The sequence below is a fragment of the Bombina bombina genome, chromosome 5, assembly GCF_027579735.1.
Source record: "Bombina bombina isolate aBomBom1 chromosome 5, aBomBom1.pri, whole genome shotgun sequence".
NCBI classification, from domain to species: Eukaryota; Metazoa; Chordata; class Amphibia; order Anura; family Bombinatoridae; genus Bombina; species Bombina bombina.
The window spans coordinates 1165554754-1165566508 of NC_069503.1; positions in this window are offsets into that span (position 1 = coordinate 1165554754).

The following is an 11755-nucleotide window of genomic DNA, read 5'->3' on the forward strand; positions in this document are numbered from 1 at the left end:
TTACGTCTAACCCCAGAGCTATCGCGCTTTCCTCTGAATTCAGGCAGTCTGGCTAATACCGCTGACAGTGTTACAGTGTATGTAATAAGATAGCAGAGCATTGCACCCACTTGCAAATGGATGATTAACCCCTTAATACAAAAAACAGATTAACAAAACGAAAAACATAATTTATGCTTACCTGATAAATTTATTTCTCTTGTAGTGTATCCAGTCCACGGATAATCCATTACTTGTGGGATATTCTCCTTCCCAACAGGAAGTTGCAAGAGGATCACCCACAGCAGAGCTGCTATGTAGCTCCTCCCCTCACTGCCATATCCAGTCATTCGACCGAAACAAGACGAGAAAGGAGAAACCATAGGGTGCAGTGGTGACTGTAGTTTAATTAAAATTTAGACCTGCCTTAAAAGGACAGGGCGGGCCGTGGACTGGATACACTACAAGAGAAATAAATTTATCAGGTAAGCATAAATTATGTTTTCTCTTGTTAAGTGTATCCAGTCCATGGATCATCCATTACTTGTGGGATACCAATACCAAAGCTAAAGTACACGGATGATGGGAGGGACAAGGCAGGAACTTAAACGGAAGGAACCACTGCCTGTAGAACCTTTCTCCCAAAAACAGCCTCCGAAGAAGCAAAAGTGTCAAATTTGTAAAATTTTGAAAAGGTGTGAAGCGAAGACCAAGTCGCAGCCTTGCAAATCTGTTCAACAGAGGCCTCATTTTTAAAGGCCCAGGTGGAAGCCACAGCTCTAGTAGAATGAGCTGTAATCCTTTCAGGGGGCTGCTGTCCAGCAGTCTCATAGGCTAAGCGTATTATGCTCCGAAGCCAAAAGGAGAGAGAGGTTGCCGAAGCTTTTTGACCTCTCCTCTGTCCAGAGTAAACGACAAACAGGGCAGATGTTTGACGAAAATCTTTAGTAGCCTGTAAGTAAAACTTCAAGGCACGGACTAGAAACATAGAAACATAGATATTGACGGCAGATAAGAGCCATAGGCCCAGCAAGTCTGCCCCACCTTACCTAACAGTATAAACTTATCTAGTTCGTAGGATAGCCCTATGCTTGTCCCATGCATTTTTAAAGTCCCCCACAGTGTTTGTTGCTACTACCTCTTGAGGAAGTTTATTCCATAAATCAATCACTCTTTCTGTAAAGAAGTGCTTCCTCAAATTACTCCTGAATCTACTACCCTTTAGCTTGAGCTCATGACCCCTTGTTCTTGAATTTTCCATTTTATGTAAAATACCCACAGCCTCAGTTTTACTAAACCCTTTAATGTACTTGAAAGTTGCTATCATATCACCTCTTTCCCTTCTCTCCTCTAAGCTATACATATTTAGGTCATTGAGCCTATCCTGGTAAGTTTTATTTTTTAGACCATGTACCATTTTGGTAGCCCTCCTTTGCACAGATTCAAGTTTGTTAATATCCTTCTGAAGATATGGCCTCCAGAACTGCACACAATACTCAAGATGAGGCCTAACTAATGATCTATAAAGTGGCATAAGAACCTTACTATTTCTGCTGCAAATACCTCTACCAATACATCCAAGCATTCTGCTAGCCTTACTCGCTGCCTTACTACATTGTTTACTAAGTTTTAAATCATCTGAAATAATAATTCCCAAGTCCTCTTCCTCGTCTGTAACAGTCAGTAAAGTGTCATTGAGTCTGTAATTAACATTTGGATTTTTCTTCCCTAAATGCATTATTTTACACTTTGCTGTGTTAAACTTTAGATCCCAGTCGTTTGTCCAATCCTCCAATTGTTGTATATCACTTCTCATTTTGTCTACCCCCCCTGGAACATCCACTCTGTTGCAAATTTTTGTATCATCTGCAAATAGACATACTTTCCCCTGTAGCCCTTTGCTGATATCGCAGATAAATATGTTAAACAAAACAGGCCCCAGAACTGACCCCTGAGGAACACCACTAGTAACAGCCCCCTCTGCTGAATGAACTCCATTTACTAAGACACTTTGTTTTCTGTCCTTAAGCCAGCATTCCACCCAGTTCACAATTACGTCCAGATTATGCAAAAGACGTTCCTTCTTTGAAGAAGGATTAGGACACAATGATGGAACAACAATCTCTTGATTGATATTCCTGTTAGAAACCACCTTAGGTAAAAACCCAGGTTTGGTACGCAGAACTACCTTGTCTGAATGAAAAAACATAATTTATGTAAGAACTTACCTGATAAATTCATTTCTTTCATATTAGCAAGAGTCCATGAGCTAGTGACGTATGGGATATACATTCCTACCAGGAGGGGCAAAGTTTCCCAAACCTCAAAATGCCTATAAATACACCCCTCACCACACCCACAAATCAGTTTAACGAATAGCCAAGAAGTGGGGTGACAAGAAAAAAGTGCGAAAGCATATAAAATAAGGAATTGGAATAATTGTGCTTTATACAAAAAAATCATAACCACCACAAAAAGGGTGGGCCTCATGGACTCTTGCTAATATGAAAGAAATGAATTTATCAGGTAAGTTCTTACATAAATTATGTTTTCTTTCATGTAATTAGCAAGAGTCCATGAGCTAGTGACGTATGGGATAATGACTACCCAAGATGTGGATCTTTCCACGCAAGAGTCACTAGAGAGGGAGGGATAAAATAAAGACAGCCAATTCCTGCTGAAAATAATCCACACCCAAAAATAAAGTTTAATGAAAACATAAGCAGAAGATTCAAACAAACCGCTGCCTGAAGTACTTTTCTACCAAAAACTGCTTCAGAAGAAGAAAACACATCAAAATGGTAGAATTTAGTAAAAGTATGCAAAGAAGACCAAGTTGCTGCTTTGCAAATCTGATCAACCGAAGCTTCATTCCTAAACGCCCAGGAAGTAGAAACTGACCTAGTAGAATGAGCTGTAATCCTTTGAGGCGGAGTTTTACCCGACTCGACATAGGCATGATGAATTAAAGATCTCAACCAAGATGCCAAAGAAATGGCAGAAGCTTTCTGGCCTTTTCTAGAACCGGAAAAGATAACAAATAGTTTAGAAGTCTTTCGGAAAGACTTAGAGCTTTGAAATATTATGTTGAAGCTACTAACAACATCCAAAGAATGCAACGATTTCTCCTTAGAATTCATAGGATTAGGACATAATGAAGGAACCACAATTTCTCTACTAATGTTGTTGGAATTCACAACCTTAGGTAAAAATTCAAAAGAAGTTTGCAACACCGCCTTATCCTGATGAAAAATCAGAAAAGGAGACTCACAAGAAAGAGCAGATAATTCAGAGACTCTGCTGGCAGAAGAGATCGCCAAAAGGAACAAAACTTTCCAAGAAAGTAATTTAATGTCCAATGAATGCATGGGTTCAAAAGGAGGAGCCTGTAGAGCCCCCAGAACCAAATTCAAACTCCAAGGAGGAGAAATTGACTTAATGACAGGTTTTATACGAACCAAAGCTTGTACAAAACAATGAATATCAGGAAGATTAGCAATCTTTCTGTGAAAAAGAACAGAAAGAGCAGAGATTTGTCCTTTCAAGGAACTTGCGGACAAACCTTTATCTAAACCATCCTGAAGAAACTGTAAAATTCTCGGAATTCTAAAAGAATGCCAAGAAAAATGATGAGAAAGATACCAAGAAATATAAGTCTTCCAGACTCTATAATATATCTCTCTAGATACAGATTTACGAGCCTGTAACATAGTATTAATCACAGAGTCAGAGAAACCTCTTTGACCAAGAATCAAGCGTTCAATCTCCATACCTTTAAATTTAAGGATTTGAGATCCTGATGGAAAAAAGGACCTTGCGACAGAAGGTCTGGTCTTAACGGAAGAGTCCACGGTTGGCAAGAGGCCATCCGGACAAGATCCGCATACCAAAACCTGTGAGGCCATGCCGGAGCTACCAGCAGAACAAACGAGCATTCCTTCAGAATCTTGGAGATTACTCTTGGAAGAAGAACTAGAGGCGGAAAGATATAGGCAGGATGATACTTCCAAGGAAGTGATAATGCATCCACTGCCTCCGCCTGAGGATCCCGGGATCTGGACAGATACCTGGGAAGTTTCTTGTTTAGATGAGACGCCATCAAATCCATTTCTGGAAGTTCCCACATTTGAACAATCTGAAGAAAAACCTCTGGGTGAAGAGACCATTCGCCCGGATGCAACGTTTGGCGACTGAGATAATCCGCTTCCCAATTGTCTATACCTGGGATATGAACCGCAGAGATTAGACAGGAGCTGGATTCCGCCCAAACCAGAATTCGAGATACTTCTTTCATAGCTAGAGGACTGTGAGTCCCTCCTTGATGATTGATGTATGCCACAGTTGTGACATTGTCTGTGTGAAAACAAATGAACGATTCTCTCTTCAGAAGAGGCCAAGACTGAAGAGCTCTGAAAATTGCACGGAGTTCCAAAATATTGATCGGTAATCTCACCTCCTGAGATTCCCAAACTCCTTGTGCCGTCAGAGATCCCCACACAGCTCCCCAACCTGTAAGACTTGCATCTGTTGAAATTACAGTCCAGGTCGGAAGAACAAAAGAAGCCCCCTGAATTAAATGATGGTGATCTGTCCACCACGTCAGAGAGTGTCGTACAATCGGTTTTAAAGATATTAATTGAGATATCTTTGTGTAATCCCTGCACCATTGATTCAGCATACAGAGCTGAAGAGGTCGCATGTGAAAACGAGCAAAGGGGATCGCGTCCGATGCAGCAGTCATAAGACCTAGAATTTCCATGCATAAGGCTACCGAAGGGAATTATTGTGACTGAAGGTTTCGACAAGCTGAAATCAATTTTAGACGTCTCTTTTCTGTCAAAGACAGAGTCATGGACACTGAATCTATCTGGAAACCCAGAAAGGTTACCCTTGTCTTTGGAATCAATGAACTTTTTAGTGAATTGATCCTCCAACCATGATCTTGAAGAAACAACACAAGTCGATTCGTATGAGATTCTGCTAAATGTAAAGACTGAGCAAATACCAAGATATCGTCCAAATAAGGAAATACCACAATACCCTGTTCTCTGATTACAGACAGAAGGGCACCGAGAACCTTTGTAAAAATTCTTGGAGCTGTAGCTAGGCCAAACGGCAGGGCCACAAACTGGTAATGCTTGTCCAGGAAAGAGAATCTCAGGAACTGATAGTGATCTGGTTGAATCGGAATATGCAGATATGCATCCTGTAAATCTATTGTGGACATATAATGCCCTTGCTGAACAAAAGGCAGGATAGTCCTTATAGTTACCATTTTGAATGTTGGTATCCTTACATAACGATTCAATATTTTTAGATCCAGAACTGGTCTGAAGGAATTCTCCTTCTTTGGTACAATGAAGAGATTTGAATAAAACCCCAGCCCCTGTTCCAGAACTGGAACTGGCATAATTACTCCAGCCAACTCTAGATCTGAAACACATTTCAGAAATGCTTGAGCTTTCACTGGATTTACTGGGACACGGAAATAAAAAATCTCTTTGCAGGAGGTCTTATCTTGAAACCAATTCTGTACCCTTCTGAAACAATGTTCTGAATCCAAAGATTGTGAACAGAATTGATCCAAATTTCTTTGAAAAAACGTAACCTGCCCCCTACCAGCAGAGCTGGAATGAGGGCCGCACCTTCATGTGGACTTAGAAGCTGGCTTCGTTTTTCTAGAAGGCTTGGATTTATTCCAGACTGGAGATGGTTTCCAAACTGAAACTGCTCCTGAGGATGAAGGATCAGGCTTTTGTTCTTTGTTGAAACGAAAGGAACGAAAACGATTATTAGCCCTGTTTTTACCCTTAGATTTTTTATCCTGTGGTAAAAAAGTTCCTTTCCCACCAGTAACAGTTGAGATAATAGAATCCAACTGAGAACCAAATAATTTGTTACCCTGGAAAGAAAGGGAAAGTAGAGTCGATTTAGAAGACATATCAGCATTCCAAGTTTTAAGCCATAAAGCTCTTCTAGCTAAAATAGCTAGAGACATAAACCTGACATCGACTCTGATAATATCAAAAATGGCATCACAGATAAAATTATTAGCATGTTGAAGAAGAAGAATAATATTATGAGAATCATGATCTGTTACTTGTTGCGCTAAAGTTTCCAACCAAAAAGTTGAAGCTGCAGCAACATCAGCCAATGATATAGCAGGTCTAAGAAGATTACCTGAACACAGATAAGCTTTTCTTAGAAAGGATTCAATTTTCCTATCTAAAGGATCCTTAAACGATGTACCATCTGCCGTAGGAATAGTAGTACGTTTAGCCAGAGTAGAAATGGCCCCATCAACTTTAGGGATTTTGTCCCAAAATTCTAATCTGTCAGACGGCACAGGATATAATTGCTTAAAACGTTTAGAAGGAGTAAATGAATTACCCAAATTATTCCATTCTCTGGAAATTACTTCAGAAATAGCACCAGGAACAGGAAAAACTTCTGGAATAACCACAGGAGATTTAAAGACCTTATCTAAACATTTAGATTTAGTATCAAGAGGACCAGAATCCTCTATTTCTAAAGCAATTAGTACTTCTTTAAGTAAAGAACGAATAAATTCCATTTTAAATAAATATGAAGATTTATCAGCATCAACCTCTGAGACAGAATCCTCTGAACCAGAAGAGTCATTAGAATCAGAATGATGATGTTCATTTAAAAATTCATCTGTATAAAGAGAAGTTTTAAAAGATTTTTTATGTTTACTAGAAGGAGGAATAACAGACATAGCCTTCTTGATGGATTCAGAAACAAAATCTCTTATGTTATCAGGAACACTCTGAACATTAGATGTTGATGGAACTGCAACAGGTAATGGTACTTTACTAAAGGAAATATTATCTGCATTAACAAGTTTGTCATGACAATTAATACAAACAACAGCTGGAGGAACAGCTACCAAAAGTTTACAGCAGATACACTTAGCTTTGGTACATCCAGCACCAGACAGCGATTTTCCTGAAGTATCTTCTGACTCAGACGCAACGTGAGACATCTTGCAATATGTAAGAGAAAAAACAACATATAAAGCAAAATTGATCAAATTCCTTAAATGACAGTTTCAGGAATGGGAAAAAATGCCAAGGAACAAGCTTCTAGCAACCAGAAGCAATGAAAAATGAGACTTTAAATAATGTGGAGACAAAAGCGACGCTCATATTTTTTTCGCGCCAAATAAGACGCCCACATTATTTGGCGCCTAAATGCTTTTGGCGCCAAAAATGACGCCACATCCGGAACGCCGACATTTTTGGCGCAAAAGAACGTCAAAAAATGACGCAACTTCCGGCGACACGTATGACGCCGGAAACAGAAAAGATTTTTTTGCGCCAAAAAAGTCCGCGCCAAGAATGACGCAATAAAATGAAGCATTTTCAGCCCCCGCGAGCCTAACAGCCCACAGGGAAAAAAGTCAAATTTTTTAAGGTAAGAAAAAATAATTGAATTAAATGCATTATCCCAAATATGAAACTGACTGTCTGAAAATAAGGAATGTTGAACATCCTGAGTCAAGGCAAATAAATGTTTGAATACATATATTTAGAACTTTATTAAAAAAGTGCCCAACCATAGCTGAGAGTGTCACAGAAAATAAGTCTTACTTACCCCAGGACACTCTTCTACATGTTTGTAGAAAGCCAAACCAGTACTGAAACGAAAATCAGCAGAGGAAATGGTATATTTATAAGAGTATATCGTCGATCTGAAAAGGGAGGTAAGAGATGAATCTCTACGACCGATAACAGAGAACCTATGAAATAGACCCCGTAGAAGGAGATCATTGAATTCAAATAGGCAATACTCTCCTCACATCCCTCTGACATTCACTGCACGCTGAGAGGAAAACCGGGCTCCAACCTGCTGCGGAGCGCATATCAACGTAGAATCTAGCACAAACTTACTTCACCACCTCCATAGGAGGCAAAGTTTGTAAAACTGATTTGTGGGTGTGGCGAGGGGTGTATTTATAGGCATTTTGAGGTTTGGGAAACTTTGTCCCTCCTGGTAGGAATGTATATCCCATACGTCACTAGCTCATGGACTCTTGCTAATTACATGAAAGAAATCAGATAAGGAGACTCACAATGTAAGGCAGATAACTCAGAGACTCTTCGAGCCGAAGAAATAGCCATCAAAAACAGAACTTTCCAAGATAAAAGTTTAATATCAATGGAATGAAGGGGTTCAAACGGAACTCCCTGAAGAACTTTAAGAACCAAGTTTAAGCTCCACGGGGGAGCAACAGTTTTAAACACAGGCTTAATCCTAACCAAAGCCTGACAAAATGCCTGGACGTCTGGAACTTCTGCCAGACGCTTGTGCAAAAGAATAGACAGAGCAGTGATCTGTCCTTTTAAAGAACTAGCTGATAAGCCTTTGTCCAAACCCTCTTGGAGAAAGGACAATATCCTAGGAATCCTAACCTTACTCCATGAGTAACTCTTGGATTCACACCAATAAAGATATTTACGCCATATCTTATGGTAGATTTTCCTGGTGACAGGCTTCCGAGCCTGTATTAAGGTATCAATGACTGACTCGGAGAAGCCACGCCTTGATAGAATCAAGCGTTCAATCTCCATGCAGTCAGTCTCAGAGAAAGTAGATTTGGATGATTGAAAGGACCTTGTATTAGAAGGTCCTGCCTCAGAGGCAGAGTCCATGGTGGAAGAGATGACATGTCTACTAGGTCTGCATACCAGGTCCTGCGTGGCCACGCAGGCGCTATCAGAATCACCAATGCTCTCTCCTGTTTGATTTTGGCAATCAATCGAGGGAGCAGAGGAAACGGTGGAAACACATAGGCCAGGTTGAAGAACCAAGGAGCTGCTAGAGCATCTATCAGCGTTGCTCCCGGGTCCCTGGACCTGGATCCGTAACAAGGAAGCTTGGCGTTCTGGCGAGACGCCATGAGATCCAGTTCTGGTTTGCCCCAACGATGGACCAGTTGAGCAAACACCTCCGGATGGAGTTCCCACTCCCCCGGATGAAAAGTCTGACGACTTAGAAAATCGGCCTCCCAGTTCTCTACGCCTGAGATGTGGATCGCTGACAGGTGGCAAGAGTGAGACTCTGCCCAGCGAATTATCTTTGAGACTTCTAACATCGCTAGGGAACTCCTGGTTCCCCCCTTGATGGTTGATGTAAGCCACAGTCGTGATGTTGTCCGACTGAAATCTGATGAACCTCAGTGTTGCAAACTGAGGCCAAGCTAGAAGAGCATTGAATATTGCTCTTAACTCCAGAATATTTATTGGGAGGAGTTTCTCCTCCTGAGTCCACGATCCTGAGCCTTCAGGGAGTTTCCAGACTGCGCCCCAACCTAGAAGGCTGGCATCTGTTGTTACAATCGTCCAATCTGGCCTGCGAAAGGTCATACCCTTGGACAGATGGACCCGAGAAAGCCACCAGAGAGAGAATCTCTGGTCTCTTGATCCAGATTTAGTAGAGGGGACAAATCTGAGTAATCCCCATTCCACTGACTTAGCATGCATAATTGCAGCGGTCTGAGATGCAGGCGCGCAAATGGCACTATGTCCATTGCCGCTACCATTAAGCCGATTACTTCCATGCACTGAGCCACTGACGGGCGTGGAATGGAATGAAGGACACGGCAAGCATTTAGAAGTTTTGATAACCTGGACTCCGTCAGGTAAATTTTCATCTCTACAGAATCTATAAGAGTCCCTAGGAAGGTGACTCTTGTGAGTGGGGATAGAGAACTCTTTTCCACATTCACTTTCTGCCCATGCGACCTCAGAAATGCCAGAACTATCTCTGTATCAGACTTGGCAATTTGAAAGCTTGACGCCTGTATCTAGATACGGAGCCACCGCTATGCCTCGCGGTCTTAGAACCACCAGAAGTGAGCCCAGAACCTTTGTAAAAATTCTCGGGCAGTGGCCAACCCGAAGGGAAGAGCTACAAATTGGTAATGCCTGTCTAGAAAGGCAAACCTTAGGAACCGATGATGATCTTTGTGAATCGGTATGTGAAGGTAGGCATCCTTTAAGTCCACTGTGGTCATGTACTGACCCTCTTGGATCATGGGTAGGATGGTCCGAATAGTTTCCATTTTGAATAATGGAACTCTGAGGAATTTGTTTAAGATCTTTAGATCCAAGATTGGTCTGAAGGTTCCCTCTTTCTTGGGAACCACAAACAGATTTGAATAAAATCCCTGTCCTTGTTCCGTCTGCGGAACTGGATGGATCACTCCCATTACTAGGAGGTCTTGCACACAGCTTAGGAATGCCTCTCTCTTTATCTGGTTTGATGATAACCTTGAAAGATGAAATCTCCCTTGTGGAGGAGAAGCTTTGAAGTCCAGAAGATATCCCTGAGATATGATCTCCAACGCCCAGGGATCCTGAACATCTCTTGCTCACGCCTGGGCGAAGAGAGAAAGTCTGCCCCCCACTAGATCCGTTTCCGGATAGGGGGGCCGTTCCTTCATGCTGTCTTGGGGGCAGCAGCAGGCTTCCTGGCCTGCTTGCCCTTGTTCCAGGACTGGTTAGGTTTCCAGGCCTGTCTGGAATGAGCAACAGTTCCCTCTTGTTTTGAAGCGGAGGAAGTTGATGCTGCTCCTGCCCTTGAAATTTCGAAAGGCACAAAAATTAGACTGTTTGGCCTTTGATTTGGCCCTGTCCTGAGGAAGGGTATGACCCTTGCCTACAGTAATGTCAGCAATAATTTCCTTCAAGCCAGGCCCGAATAAGGGTCTGCCCCTTGAAAGGAATGTTGAGTAATTTAGGACTTTGAAGTCACGTCAGCTGACCAAGATTTAAGCCATAGCGCCCTACGCGCCTGGATGGCGAATCCAGAATTCTTAGCCGTTAGTTTAGTCAAATGAACAATGGCATCAGAAACAAATGAGTTAGCTAGCTTAAGCGTTCTAAGCTTGTCAATTTCATTCAATGGAGCTGTCTGGATGGCCTCTTCCAGGGCCTCAAACCAGAATGCCGCCGCAGCAGTGACAGGCGCAATGCATGCAAGGGGCTGTAAAATAAAACCTTGTTGAATAAACATTTCTTAAGGTAACCCTCCAATTTTTTATCCATTGGATCTGAAAAAGGCACAACTGTCCTCAACCGGGATAGTGGTACGCTTTGCTAAAGTAGAAACTGCTCCCTCCACCTTAGGGACCATCTGCAATAAGGTCCCGTGTAGTGGCGTCTATTGGAAACATTTTTCTAAATATAGGAGGTGGGGAAAAGGGCACACCGGGTTCCTATCCCACTCCTTGCTATAATTTCTGTAAGCCTTTTAGGTATAGGAAAAACGTCAGTACAACACCGGCACCGCATAGTATCTATCCAGCCTACACAATTTCTCTGGAATTGCAACTGTGTTACAGTCATTCAGAGCAGCTAATACCTTCCCCAAGCAATACACGGAGGTTCTCAAGCTTAAATTTAAATTAGAAATCTCTGAATCAGGTTTCCCAGAGTCAGAGATGTCTCCCTGTTATGTGATTCTTTTTGTCAGGATATGATGTTATCATATATATCACATTTCAGCAAGGAAATGACTGACACATTACACAGGGTTGTCACAATCTTATAATAACAATGATGGTTTATTCTGCAACATAATCATGGAAACAAAATACCACACAACCACTATTCATACTTATAACACTCTATGCAATTGCAATGCTTATATAAACAATTCTAGATACAACTATCTATACAGTTTTCAGTTACATTTAGTTGCCTGCGCAACGACTGATAAACAATCTTATGTTGTATTACCACTAAAACAA